The 15,269-nt window shown below is 42.3% G+C and overlaps 1 protein-coding gene across 2 annotated transcripts in view; it reads left to right on the top strand.

Moving 5' to 3' along the window:
* The window catches only part of RGL1 (ral guanine nucleotide dissociation stimulator like 1), a 255,851-nt gene that overhangs the window by 101,786 nt on the left and 138,796 nt on the right, over positions 1 to 15,269 (top strand). The gene's annotated exons all lie outside the window — the stretch shown is intronic.

Below are 15,269 nucleotides of genomic sequence, written 5' to 3' on the forward strand. Positions count from 1 at the left end.
CCTGTATGGAGACTGGACATATGACCTCTTCTCTATCCAGACCGGGACTGGGGCCCCACATTGTAACATCACATTCTTGGAGGAAGAAATAGTAATGTGGTCATCATGCATGCTTTGGAGATTAAATCACGCATTCATCATGGAATGAGTAAAGTAGATGTATCATCAGAAGTGAGAAATGGAATTTTATATATTCAATTGTGGCCTGTGAGCGAAGGAAAATACCACTGATCGAGCACCTTCTCTGGGTCAAGAACTGTATTTAGTTGGCACTTTCATATTCATCAGTATATCTGTCACAGCCAAAGATAATTTTTCATCAGGATTTTGAAGGTTGGAGGTTAAGGCACATACTCAAAAACACATAGCTGGTAAGTGGCAGAGTAATGTTCAAACTCAGGTTTGTCTCTCTTCATTTTTCTTTCTTTTTTTTTTTTTTAAAGATTTTATTTACTTAACAGAGAGAGAGAGAGAGATCACAAGTAGGCAGAGAGGCAGGCAGAGAGAGGGGGAAGCAGGCTCCCCGCTGAGCAGAGAGCCCAATGTGGGGCTCCATCCCAGGACCCTGAGATCATGACCTGAGCTGAAGGCAGAGGCTTTAACCCACTGAGCCACCCAGGCGCCCCTCTCTTCATTTTTCTATGCTTATTTTCTCACAAAGTTGTCTATCAAAATTATTTAAGTCAATCTGATTCTACATTTGGTTTCCTTGCCCAGACTTTAACTAATCATGGCCAGGGCAGGACCCTCAGCTCGATAAATGGTACCAGTCTTGCTTTCAGAAGGTGTGGCTCTGCAGGGTTGGTGTGAGTAAACACCAGTGTGCCCAATGAGTCCTGACTTTCTTTCACTCCTCAAAGCACTGGCCCAGTGTGTGTGGCTGGAATTCCATCTCGGCTCTCTCATACAGTATGCCAGTATCTCATGGAGAATTGCACCCTGCCCTTAACACCATTTTATTTAAATGGATCCCTAAAACTCTGCTAAATTCTTGGTAGCTCTCTTTTCTGCACAGCTGAGCTCTAATTCACATCCCCCAAGCTGTTGATTGGGGTCCAGCTGTGAACAGTCTGATTGTTTGGAACCTGGATATTTTTACCCATTTCCTGAACACTTGTCACTTCCTTGGACATTAAAACCTGCCAGAATCACATCAGTGTTTTCCTGTGCCCATGAAACACTGCTCACCAGTCTGCTGTTACCATGGGGCACACACTTGTCATCAGGAAGTCTCTCCAGCTCCAATCGGCCAACTTTACATCTTCTGTTTTTTTTCCATTGGCTCTTGTCACCAGAGTCCCAAGTTGCCCGGTATAAGACCATGTTACGGTAAGACCAAGGCATAACATTTTTAATAAGTTTCACAGTCTAAACCAAAAGGGGATCTTTTGCATATCAGATCTTCGTTCTGGTTACATTTCAGCGTTGGTGTGAAAAGGTGCTTGCGTACCACCTCTTCAAGGAAGACATCCTTGACTCCTCTGGTCGGGGTTAGTGACCACACTGTGTGGTCTCATAATACATCTGCTTATCGATCTTATAAGACTCATTACATGAGTGGGACGTATATGTTTATGTATTGCTGTCTCCCAAACTAGAATGTAAGCTCCTCACGGCCTCTGTCCTATTCATCTGTATATGTCCATTAATATTCACGGTGTTTGGCACATAGTAAGTACTTGATAAATATTTACTGAATACAGAAAACTTATAGAGTGACTAGGAGCACGGACTCTGGAACCAGACTTGCTGTGTGAGTTTGTCAAATTTCATAATCTCTCTGTACTTCCATTTCCTCCTCTATAAAAATGATATATTTGCAGGTTTGTTATGAGAATTTTTTGAGTTATAATATGTAAAGTGCTCAGAACAGTGCCTTCTACATAATAAGCAATAGATGCAGACTTTTATTATTGTTGAACAAATCTGTGATGGGGGAAGAGTACAAAATGTTACACCATATTGGCCTATCCATTGTACAGCAGCTGCTTTTAATCCCTGCTATCCGAATTTAGGATTTCCCCTACCATCTGGAAGGCCCCACACTCCAGGATCCTTTCTATGTTTTTAACTGACTGTAGAATTGGAACTGATGGACACAACTGCCTGACTGTAATGAGACTTCCCTCATTTTTTAAAAAAATATTTCATTAATTTATTTGACAGAGAGAGAGATCACAAGCAGGCAGAGAGAGGGGAGGAAGCAGGCTCCCTGCTGAGTAGAAAGCCTGATGCAGGGCTCAATCCCAGGACCCCGGGATCATGACCTGAGCCAAAGGCAGATGCTTAACCCACTGAACCACCCAAGCGCCCCAAGACTCCCCTCACTAAAGTTCCTACAGAGCGATCTCTCAGGCAGGAAGACAATCAAGCTCAACTAAACAGCACTGAGTTGAGATACACAGATATCTGTGGTGTAGTGACCAGATATGGGCTTTTCAGAACCACTCAACTCGACTGACCCACACACAGGGTAAGGTGGGGTGACAGGTAAGTAGTGTGTGTACTCGCTCTTCAGGGGCCGTGTTCGGGGATCAGAGTGCACGGGCGGTGTTCTAAACCTTGTGTTATGCTGGCTGCTGATTCAGGTGGCTCAGGTGATGATTTGAATGGGACGGCAAACCCATCTAGAGGGTAAAATTAGACAGGATTGATAGGAAGAGAGCTTTCTCCCTATACAAAGAAAGCTCTTTTGTAGTAATCAATTTAGTAGCAGTTGTGATCAATTTATCCTGCTCTGTTTGGTTCCTAGTTCTAGAATAAACCCTGCCTTTACCATACCAGACATGAACATTTCTTTATATTTTAATAGAGAGAGTAAAGGAGACTGCAGGTAAACTTAGGAAAAAAGGAAGGAAGGGAAGGGGAGGGAAGAAAAGAAAAAGGAAAAGGAAGGAAGGAAGAAAAGAAAGGAAAGGAGGGAGGGAAAGAGGGAGGGAAAAGAAAGACAGACAAGTTTCTTGAGGTTCTGGAAGTCATTCCTTCATGGGGCTTGCATTCATGGGGATCTTAAGTCTCCAGGAAAAAGTTTGCAAAGCAGTTCTGTTTCAGCCCATCGTTTTCCACAGTGTGTTCACTGTAAACCTTCAGAATCTATTTGTTTCCTTGAAACCCCCATTATGTCAGGAAAAGCTTGGCATGAGACAGTAAAGAGGCAGGGGATGGGGGAGAGGAGTTTACAAATGGAAATCTTTCCCATGAAAGGGAAAGGAAGTGTCTTCAGTCCTTTTTAAGCGTGTTTCCCCTTGAAGGGGGCACACATGAGGAAGAAATGACATTATTTACATTTGTTCTGGGTTACAAATGCAGGGTATGTGGGAGAGTTTGCATGTCTTCCCACAGCAGTGAGTAGCTATTTTAAAAGCCCATCCTTTCTCAGGGGCCCAGGAGAGGAAATAGTTGAAAATCTTCACTACAAACTCTCTTCCTCTGTGACCTGGCATCTGAGCAATTCACCTGATCTACGTAATGGGAAACCCTCATCTAGGAATCCCAGGAAACTTTATAGATGAAGAAAATTTCAGTGAGGTAAAGACGGCAGAGGGGTGGGCTTTGCTGTCTGGAAAGGGTTAGCATTCTCCTTTTTCACTTCCTTTAAAAAAGATTTATCCATCTACTTGAGAGAGAGAGAGAGAGAGAGACAGAGACAGAGAGAGAGAGAGAGAGCTTGAGTGCTCGAGTAGGGGAGGGGCAGAGGGAGAAAGTCCTAAGCAGACACCCCGATGAGTGCAGAGCCCTATGGGGCTCAGTCTCATGACCCATGAGACCATGACCTGAACTGAAACACTGAGTTGGAGGCTCAACCAGCTGAGTTACCCCGGTGCCCCAAGGGTTAACATTCTTTAAAAAATGCATTCCAATATCAGTAACCCCAGTGTCTTTGCACATCACGCTGTTCTCTCTGTTTAGAATGCCCTTCCTTCTCCTTCCTTAGCTAACATCTACTCATCACTCAGACTCTGGGAATTTTCCTTGTTCTCCACACACTATGTTACGAGACCTTGTCATTTTCCCCTCTTTTTTTTGAAAAGCACTTTGTGACTTTTTTATGTATATTTCTCACAATATATGGTAAATGCTTATTTTATCATCTTTTCCACTGTACTGTGAACTCCTAATAGGAGGAACTATGTTTTTTTTTTTAATGGAATATAAAACTATTTATTGACCACTGTTTACCAGTATTTACAATAAAGTAAATAATATACAGTTGGATAACATTCTGACACAAAGTTATTGTTTTTCCTGGTTTCTGCTGAACTAGTAACTCAAATACTGGAAAGACTGAGCCTACATGTCAGGAATGGGTGAGGGTTAAGAATTTGGATTATAGAAGCCTATAATCCACCCATTTATTCCAGCAGGTGCTATGTCTGTCTTGTTCAAAGTTACATCACTACACTGTTGAGGTGTTTCTTGAATGAATGAATGAATGAATGAACAAAGGAACAGACAGATAAACAACTATTTTCATATGTTGATAGGAACACCTGAGAACACCCAAGTGACAGAATTGGTGGCGGCTTGTGGGGGGATGGGGGTGGGTTAGTGGTGTTTTCTCTGACATCGTAAAAGGGCAGACTCAAGATCCAGAACTGTATGTTTTATTCTGTGGCATGTACTTGCCACTAAGAGGAACCATTACAATTTTATTGGAATTCTGAGAAATCAACACCATATGTGTATAGTAAACATACAGTGACAATAAAAGCAAATTGCCTGATGAAAAGAGTCCTCAGTAAGCACATAACCTCTCCGCTCACTCTTGTTTACCCTTATGGTCAAATCATGCTTGTAAACTAACTCATTGTTGCCTCAAAACTTTCATTTTAAGTAGGATAAACACAGGGTGAAAACAAATCTGAATTGTTTCAAAGTAAAAATGTTGATCAGGGGAGCTAAAAATGGCAGAGACTTGAAACATTGTGTTGGAAGGATCCTGCCTATCCAGGTAGGAGGAAAAGTTATTTTATTTTATTTTTTTTTAAAGATTTTATTTATTTATTTGACAGAGAGAGATCACAAGTAGGCAGAGAGGCAGGCAGAGAGAGAGAGAGGGAAGCAGGCTCCCTGCTGAGCAGAGAGCCCGACTCGGGACTCGATCCCAGGACGCTGAGATCATGACCTGAGCCGAAGGCAGCGGCTTAACCCACTGAGCCACCCAGGCGCCCGGAGGAGAAGTTATTTTTAAGGAATAATTGAGATTAGGGGATCTGTGAAAGCAACACAGAGCTAGGATCTCAAATGGGAGTCCAGAAGTCGTATAATTTACTAAGTGAAATGCAGACTGCTGACAATAGCATCACAGAAAGTGAGTGATTCCCAAACGGCAGGACTTCTTGTAAGAAATGTAGCAAGCTCCTCGATACAAAGTATACATATAAGGACACACCATCCCTTTAGGACAGCGATCAAGGTGTCACCCCTTTTCTGAAAGGAGGCAGGAATGACAAGGAAGAAGATGCAGAGGTTAACTAGATCAGACTTGGACTTGAGAGCCACACAGATGTGACCATTAAGCAACCATCAGATTTTGAACTGAGAGCTGAGTTCTATGGAGAAAAGAGCCAAATTATTCATCCCTCGGTTTTATTTCTTTTTAATTATGAAAACAAAAACACAGGACACCGTAGAAATCATAAGTGACACCCATTTTTCAGTATGACTCTTAAATATCTAGTCATCTTGTAAAAGCTTTTCATATACAATTGCAACATTGTAGTCATTGTAAGACCAGGAGAAACTGTTCAGGGGCCAGTCCCGTCAGAATGTAGCTTGTCCATTTGTCATCCCTAGCCAACTTGGGGTCTCTGCAGTCTTTTGATGCTATTTTCTCATTGCGCCCATGGTTGCATGTTTCTTGTGCGATGGAGAAACATCCATGGCATTGGCCCACCGCTTAATTCTTATTCTTTAGCTAATTTAACCAGAATGCTTATGAATGCAGTGCCCTGGTTAACTTAATTTTCTGCACATTTGTGAGCTAGCAGACATGACTCATAGTAAGCCCTTAATTGACGTTTCTAAATGATTGGATACATAACATCTGTGAAAGTACATTTCTCTCTCAAAAAGTGCAAGTTGTGGGGCACCTGTGTGGCTCAGTTATTAAGTGGCTGCCTTCGGCTTGGGTTATGATCCCAGGATCCTGGGATCGAGCCCTGCATGGGGCTCCCTGCTCAGCGGAAAGCCTGCTTCTCCCTTTCCCACTCCCTCTGCTTGTGTTCCGTTTCTCGCTGTGTCTCTCTCTGTTAAATAAACAAATACAATCTTAAAAAAAAAAAGTGCAGGTTCCTTCCAAGCATGATAGGATTTTAAGTTGTAGGCCATAAAGGGGAAAGCCTCATGGAGTTTTGGATTCAGCTAGAATTTGGTTTGAGCATAGAGTGATATTTATTGGATGTATTATTCTGGGCAGTAGTTAATCCTCTTAGCTTCAGTTTCTTGGTCTGTAAAGTGTGGATGATAATATTCTTTTGGGGAAGGTTGAGTATACAATGAATGTGAACCATCTAGGACAATGACTGGCCTATAGCAAGTGCTTGATTAATATTATTTCCATTTTTCTGTCTCTAGTTAACTCAGGATTGATCACAAAACCGTTTGAGTTTGGGCCCTTTGAAAAGTCTTGAATAGAGTGAAAGTAACATACAAAACTATTAACATTTGTCAATTATAGATAGTGGTAATAATGAACATGATTATATATGTTTATGTTTCTGTGCATGTTTTACAATTCTAAAAATTAAACATGTCAATGGGGCGCCTCGGTGGCTCAGTGGTTTAAAGCCTCTGCCTTCAGTTCAGATTAGGATCCCAGGGACCTGGGATGGAGCCCCAAATCAGGCTCTCTGCTCAGCAGGGAGCCTGCTTCCTCTTCTCTCTCTCTCTCTGCCTGCCTCTCTGCTTACTTGTGATCTCCATCTGTCAAATAAGTAAATAAAAAATCTTAAAAAAAAATTAAACATGTCAAAAGTAAATAAATAAAACTAAATCAAGTGGCAGATATCATTACATGAGCCATCTAAAATAAATCAATTTCTACTATAGTAAATATAGAATAGTGGACTTGAGTCATTTTGCAATCAATATTTGTTGAGTAACTACTAGGAACAGGATTGATAAAAAAAACCCCCTGCCTCATGGAGCTTACAGTCCAACAAGGAATACAGATTAAAACAAACAAACATAAAGCCGTCACACATGGGATCAGGTCAGTTAAAGGAAATACAAAGGTTGTAAGGCAGCACAGAGGAGTCACATTTTACCTGATTTTGGGGAGGTGAGGAAAAGCTAAGGATGACTAGTGATGTGTAGGGGGCATGATGTATAAGACCTTTTTACATGTCATTGGAGAATGAAGAGGGTGAATGACATCAAGAGATGCAGGTGCGGAAGGAAGTCCTTGGCACATGCAGAGGGAAAAGCACGTGCCCAGGCGTAGTGCCTAGACGGATGGGGAAGGAAGAGTAGTTCAACGGGGTGGAAGATGGGCTTCAAAGTGGAAGGTGTAGGGGGAGATGAGTCTTGAAAAGGGCCGATCATGAAGGGACAGAGAAGTTTCATGCTTCTTGGGGAGGGTTTGCCCACCAAAATATCAAGACCATTGTCTGCCCCTGTTGGTGGGGTCTCCATTTTTGAACCAATACTGTTGGTGCTCAGGAACTGATAATTCAGGGCTTCAAGTCTGATGGAATGCTGTGTTTTCTGGGGAGCCTGAAATCATGTCACTTGCTATTTTTAGTGTACAGAAACATACTCTAACTACTTCCGGGGAATTAAATGAGTATGGAAGTTCTGTTTCTTACATATTGTTTTTTTTACATATTTTAAATGTAAAAACTTTCACTGATGGACTGAGGCTGTCCTGAGCTGCAGTCCATTTCTGCCTGCCATCAACAGATTACTGGCAGTGGCTTGTTTAATGTCCTCTTGGACTTAACAGAAAAACAGACTTGAAGATAGCCTTTGGGAACCTAACTTGTAAGTAGATGAGCTTTGTAACAAAATGTTAACTCTATCGCATTTTCCCTAGCCTGCTGGTATCCTCTCGAATCAAATGGATCAATGTTTGTGTCCCCGATCTTGAGGTTAACTAGAGTTTTTGAAGTCAATACAAAATTTTACAACCTACTAGATTTTTCTTTAACAAAAGCAAAAGCGTTTGTCCATTATCCTATGGAGCTGGGACAAATAGCATTTGGTTCGAAGAATCTGAAACACAGTTGCACTGGGGCAGAGATGAGGAAGGGTGATTACATTCTAATGACAGTCATTCACAATATCTGATCATGTTCAAACACAGGACCATTACACATGGTTTCATAATGGAAAATAAACGGGCCAGACGATTCAGTATACACAAACCATCTGGTGACCTTGCCTGTGACTCCTTGGGGAGAGAGCTGATAGGAAAACTGATGATCTGATCTGAGATTTTGATTTGCCCAAAGTTAGAGAATAACATCATTATCCTCTGATTCCCAATTGTTGCTTCCTGCACTTGGTTTTCTACAATTGTATGAGTCTCAAGCATCCTTCTTGCAAACTCCAGTTACATGATAAATTTCCTGGCTACTCTATTTTAATTTGGGAGTATACTTTTTATTGTTACTTGAATTCTTCATGATGACACTCTTCCTTTCCTTCACTCTCTGCCCTGACCTGCCTTTCCCCCTCATTAATATTGTGAGAATTAACATTAAATCTAGAACTGGGATGTTTGAAGGAGTAGATCATCTTTATAGTTGGTTCTACGTGTTCAAGAAAAGTCTTTAAGCTACAACTCTGGGTAGCATTTTTCTTTCCTCCAGTTGCATTTTTTTTTCTTATTTAATGTGATCAGTAGTTCAAAGCAGAAACTATTCTTGGCTCAGTTTCCACCCCACTAGTTATGACTTTTAGATGTATATATGGAATCTTGTTCTCAGAGGAAGATCTAAGGAGACCCTGTTATAAGTTTGGGGTTAGCCACCATAAGGCACAGCTGGTGCAAATCAGCATGATACAGCAATAGCTCAGGGTTACTGGCAGAGCCCGTGTTTAGGATTTAATAGTAAAGAAAAGGGGCTCTGTACTGTGGGACAGAGAAGAAGGGAAAAGCTAGGGAGGGAGGAGGGGAGGATATCAAAGATAAACAGAAGCGGGAAGACATTAAAAGACTGGAGGAGGGGGAGGAACCATATAGTATATAAAGTTTATTAAATAAAATGATATTCATATATAATCCTTCCTGGTTTAGAGAGATTTGGGGGGACCTTATTTTATATACTATGTTCCAGTCCTTTAGGAGGGTAAATAGAGGAACTGTGGGATAACTGGATAGCCCATGAAGAACTGGGAGAGATTTTTTTTAAAGATTTATTTATTTACTTACTTATTCATTTGATAGGGAGAGAGAGAGGGCACGCACACAAACAGAGGAAACGGGAGGGAGAGGGAGAGGGAGAAGCAGGCTCCCCACTGAGCAGGGAGCCTGATGGGAGACTGGATCCCAGGACCCTGGGACCACGGCTCGAGCCAAAGGCAGACGCCCAACTGCCTGAACCACTCAGGAGCCCCGAACTGGAGAGATTCTGGAAAGAGATTGGGAAGAACAGAAACTCTAGAATGAGAAGAGAGTATGGATTCAACAGCCCAGATTCTCCGTCCACAGTCTGATTTGATGTATGTCATCCATAGCTCAGTCATGTCTCAGATTTTGAATAAAGATATACATGGTCAGCATAAATCTCTCTGAGTAGGGTGACATACTTTTTTAGATCATTAAGAATAGACTCAGGCTCCAGAGAATTAGCCGTAACCTTCTCCAAGGCTTGGCTTCAGTGCCTTTGAAGGCAAATGAGCAGTGATAGGAGGAGCAGTTTTTGAAACAGAAGGTCCTGTTCCAGTCCCCTGGCAGAATTATACACCTAGCCCTGTGGATCCGAGAGCCTCCTGTAGACTCTTCTCGGTCTTTCAGGGGATACCTGTAGGTGGCTGAGAGGGAACAGAGAAGGCAAGACTCCCTCCTCCCCTAGTAGACAGGCAGTAAGGGAGCAGTGTAGCTGCCCATTTTCTGGAATAAGGGATTCAAAGTGGAGATTTCTTATTGGTGGTGTTGCAAACTTTAATTATCTTGAGATCAGAGAGCTTCCAGGTGCAGATGTGGTCACATATCAAGGTATGTCAAATGGCCCCCAGGGCTAATTCCGGGTCTACACGAGTGTTCGAGATTGTCCCCAAGGCTAATTCTGGGTCTTTATGTGACTGTGGATTCCACTGGAAACTTCAAAAACGAGGAGATAGATAGAAGTGTGAGGAAAGATCATTTGTAAGTTTGTTTCTTTTTATGAATGCTGGAAAGGTATCACTGCTGGGTTCTGTGATCTAGCTGGAAAAAAAAAAAAAAAAGAAGGTATTTTATGGTCTAGTATGTGGGCGAAAGAACATATCTGTGAGGGGAGGACTGGGGTAATTTGAAGAACTATCAATTTATAGAAGAAAAGAATCAGTATCTAATTAGCATGAAAAAATGCTCAGATCAAATAGTGACTAAAATGTTCATCTGGTTTAGTTTTTACACAAAATACTTCGTGAGTTATAAAGGTCTAGAATTTGGTTCTTATTTCCTCCCTTTGGGAATCCCTGTAAACAAGTAGTGTATTCTTAACATGCTAAAAGAAATAATTTCCTTCCTTCCTTCCTTCCTTCCTTCCTTCCTTCCTTTCTCTCTCTCTCTCTCTTTCTTTCTTTCCTTCAAGATTTTATTTATCTATTTGAGAGAGAAAGAGAAAGCATGTGCTTGGGGATGGGAAGAAGGAGAGGGAGCAGCACTCTCCACTGAGTGGGGAACCCAACTGCGGGGCTCCATCCCAGAACCCTGAGATCATGACATGAGCCAAAGTCAGACACTTAACCACCCAGGTTAGTGAGCCACCCAGGTGTCCCAAGAAAGAATTTTCTTTAAAGAATTATCTTAGTGGAAGATGAGTTCATAGTAGGGTAGCCTTCGTAAGAAGATATGGGATCTCTCTGAAGATGTAGCTCTTTTCTGTATGATGACCAGTCTAACGGTTTTGCAGATCATTGAAGTCGGCTTGGTGTTATTAATCTTGATCTCTTTGCAACAAATACTAGGTAATGTCATTTTAATGTTTTTAATATGTTTTGTGTTGTTTTTTTCCCAGAGCATGATAAATTTGAACTAACACATCTATTTTCCTTTGGACCAGTGCCCTTTTCTATCAAGGGCATCCATTTTTGAAGCAGTTGTTTGGGTTGAGGGATACAGAACGTGGCCATGAAACAGATCAAAGCTGATTGGCTCTCAGGGTAAATACGCCCATGACCTTGGCCTCATAAGCCCTGTGCTGTAACTAGCTGAAGTAACCTGCCCTGAGGGAAAGTTCCCTTCCCCGAAGAAGCTCCAGCATTTGGAAATTATCCAAGAAGGCTTATAATGTTGTTGACCCACTCTTTTCTGCCCTAAGGATGAATGACTGGCTGGTTGAGGGAGAGATGGGAAAATTCTGTGCTTACCCTGGGACTGATGGTCCTGGGGTCACCACCAGGTAGAAAATAATGCTAGAGTTGGGCTATTTTGTAGGATTTGTATATGGCCAGTGCCAATGGATATTTTACTCAGCTAAATGTTGATGAACTTGCTCCAGAATGAAACCCACTGAGGTGGGTTTTGGCCAGTAGAAAACCTCCACATGTGTCACAAACATTGTGTGACAGGTGAGGCTTTCTGTGCAGGGGACTCTCTTGAGTCTTAGCCTTGCCTTATCTCTTCACACCACTGGGATGAACAATTGGGTGTACACCAATGGGATGTGGAATGGATTGGTAAGTACAACCTCCAGACTGTATGCAGAAGCCAGAGGTTTTCCCAGGCCCAGGAATACAAAGGAGCCATGCTGTTCAGTAGCAACAGCAGCTCTTAAAGTTCTGTCTCTGAGGCGGGTTTATATTCCTCATCCTTTAAGACCTATTGCTAAGTAGCTTTGTCAATATGCCCTCCTAAAACCTCCCTTCCAACCTTCTGATTGGCCAGTGGGGTGGGGATGGGGGATAAGAGTGCTCCTTCTGACTTCTTTCTGGAGAGCTGGGACAACATTGTGGTCCCTCATATTTGTGGTCTCAGGCAAGGTCTAGTTCCTCGTAACCGAAGTCCTTTTCTAAAGCACAATAAGAAAAAATGAAATTCAATTAAAAATCCAGATGAAGCAATGATTACTCTTCTTCTTTCCACTTCCTCTCCACTCTCACACCCAGCAAACACTTTCTGCAGAGGCCAGCTTCCTCCTTAGTTTGGGCGAGAGAGCTTCCTCTTCAGGTCAGCTGGCTGGGGTATTATTGATCGCTCTGTGGACAATCTCTTTTTTCTGTCCTCATTGGTCACACAACCAGTTGCTGTTGAAGATGCTAATTTAGAAACCCTGTAAAATAATAATTGTTATATATATTTTTTTAAAATATTTTATTTATTTAATTGACAGAGATCACAGGCAGGCAGAGAGGCAGGCAGAGAGAGAGGAAGGGAAGCAGGCTCCCTGCTGAGCAGAGAGCCCGATGCGGGGCTCGATCCCAGGACCCTGGGATCATGACCTGAGCTGAAGGCAGAGGCTTTAACCCACTGAGCCAGCCAGGTGCCCCTAATTGTTATATTTTTAATAGTAGAGGGTACAAATAAGAAACCCAAACTGGTCCCTGATCTCTCCCCCAGATGGTCCCCTATCCTGGGAAGCCATCTTTTCACCCCATCTCAAAGACTTTTCCTAAGTTAGCCACTGCTAACCATTTGAGAGTCTTTCACACACATTCCTGAATGTTACTATGTGCCCATCTCCGCATATGTGTGAGTATTTTAATACAAAGGGCTCATACTATACACACTGTTCTATAGCTGTTTTTTTCTCATTAATGATGTATCTTAGAAATCTTTCCATACTGGCACACAACGATCCATCCCAATTTTTTAACCAGTCCATAGTAATCCATTACATGGATGTGCCTTTTTTTTTTTTTTTTAATCTAACCAGTCCTTGTACTGGTGGACATTTTTTTTTTTAAAGATTTTATTTTATTTATTTGACAGAGAGAGATCACAAGCAGGCAGAGAGGCAGGCAGAGAGAGAGGAGGAAGCAGGCTCCCCGCTGAGCAGAGAGCCCGACGCGGGGCTCGATCCCAGGACCCCGAGACCATGACCTGAGCCGAAGGCAGCGGCTTAACCCACTGAGCCACCCAGGCGCCCCGACTGGTGGACATTTTGATGTATTTTTAAAACCATGAGAAATAACACTTTGGTGACCATCCTTGTACATATGTTTTGTTGAAATATTCCTTGAATATCCACAGATAAATTCCTAGCAATGACATTCCTTGTTCAAAGGGAATGAATGTTCTTAATATTGACAAGTATTGCCAAATTGTGCTCTAAAAAGATTATGCCTGCTCATACTCTTAAGATGACAAATATCTATTTTGCGTAGAAAGAAAAATCATGTTTTCTCAGACTTATGTAGCTGGTTTCTGTTTCTGTTCTTAAAGTGCCCTCTATGTTTTAGCCTCTGGACATCTGCTACACAAAGCAGTGATGCCCACGTCATCTCCCTTCCCCACCGCTCCCCTGGAGGATCCATCCAGCTCTGAAGCCATCCATAGAGTAATTCTTGTCCTATATCTTAAGAATGTGCTGGGCCAGAAAAGGATGTGAGTTATAATTATAAGGACTGCCCACTGATGGTACTACATCCAAGTACCTGCCACAAGGACACCAGGGCTTCAATTCCAGTGAAGCATCTGGAAGATAAGGCTTAGCCATGTCACGTCAACCCAGGCACACGGCATTTTGAGAGGTTATCACCAGCTCTGCTCCCCATCAAGTCTGTGAGGCAAGAGAGAATCTTCTTTGATGCTTCTAAAGGAAACTCAGTACCTATAGCTTCACCAGAGGAATGGAACACATCACCCAGTTGGGGAAGCAGGAAGGAATGATTAAGCACTTGAAAGCACTTTGAAGAATGTTTAATCACAGTTAAATGCTTCTTCATAAAAGCTGATATTTTGATGTCTGGCTATCATCATGACACTCCTGACCATGGCCTAGGATTTGACACTTTGCATTTTTACAGTGGAACAAGAAAATTAGACATGGAAGCCACTAAGATGTCTAATACTAGAGAATAATGGAGGTAGTACAGATGTTGTGGTGGGTGGATTATAATTACCTTATTTTTGTTGGTAATGTGCTCTGATTGCATACAGGGATTTGGCGAGATTGTTGTCATATTTTCTAAAGCACCTGGAGCTCTGAGGAGGGAAACTGGAAAATGAGTACAAATAATGATGCTCAATCCGCTTAAGTTATCCCCATCACCCTGTGGCATAGACCTTGGCAAAATAAGAAGGCAGTAGGACTTCCATGTCTAGATGTACTGCTATACAGGGAACCAGAGCCTGAGTTTTCTACAGGGTGCGAGAAACCACTTTGCCCACTTTAATCAGAAACAGAAACACCCACTGGTCAGTCTGGTTTTCCTCCCCGTGCCTTCTCCACTACCATGGAATGTTTAAAAGACAGCCAGGGGAGGGTGCAGCTGTGTTCCCTGGGTCCTTGAGTTACCTTGTGTCAGTAGGGAAACTGCTGTGTGCTTAATCACACCTGTGGACCCAGTTGGTGCCCGAAGGAAGGACTGAAGGGATAGGAACTGGTGATTGAATTTATTCAATCTGTTTTGGGAAGCCATGGAAACTTGGGGTGGGGGAGGGGGAGAGAGAGAAAGAAAGAGGGAAGGAGAGACAGAGAGGAGATGGAGAGTAGTAAGTCCAAGAAGAGAGCTAAGGGACTGTCAGTGAATTTCCTTCAAGTCTGTAGGGATAGGGGTCCTTATCCCCTCTGTTTCAGGAATGATTTGATTTAGGATGCTAAGTAGACACTTGAAAGTGTGAACTTATTCAGCATTGATCCTGGATGGACCATGACTCATTTTGCAAAATTAAGCCAAATCTCTCTTTCCCTGTTCCCCTGTCTCCTAACAGTTTTGCTTTGCTAAGTAATCAGACATGGATCTTATTCCCAAGATGTGTATATATAGCCTTAGAGAGATAAGACATTTAAAACAAGTAGGAATGCAATAAAATCTGTAATAGAGGTCCAGATACTGAGCCACAGGAGTTCAGAGGGGGAAGATGTCATTTCCAGTCAGGGTGGGCAGGAGATTATGATATTCATATTTTGGGGCTTAATATTTATTAAGAATTCCTCAGTAAATGGGAATGTGAT

This window comes from Lutra lutra, chromosome 15 (assembly GCF_902655055.1).
Source record: "Lutra lutra chromosome 15, mLutLut1.2, whole genome shotgun sequence".
In the NCBI taxonomy this organism is placed as follows: Eukaryota; Metazoa; Chordata; class Mammalia; order Carnivora; family Mustelidae; genus Lutra; species Lutra lutra.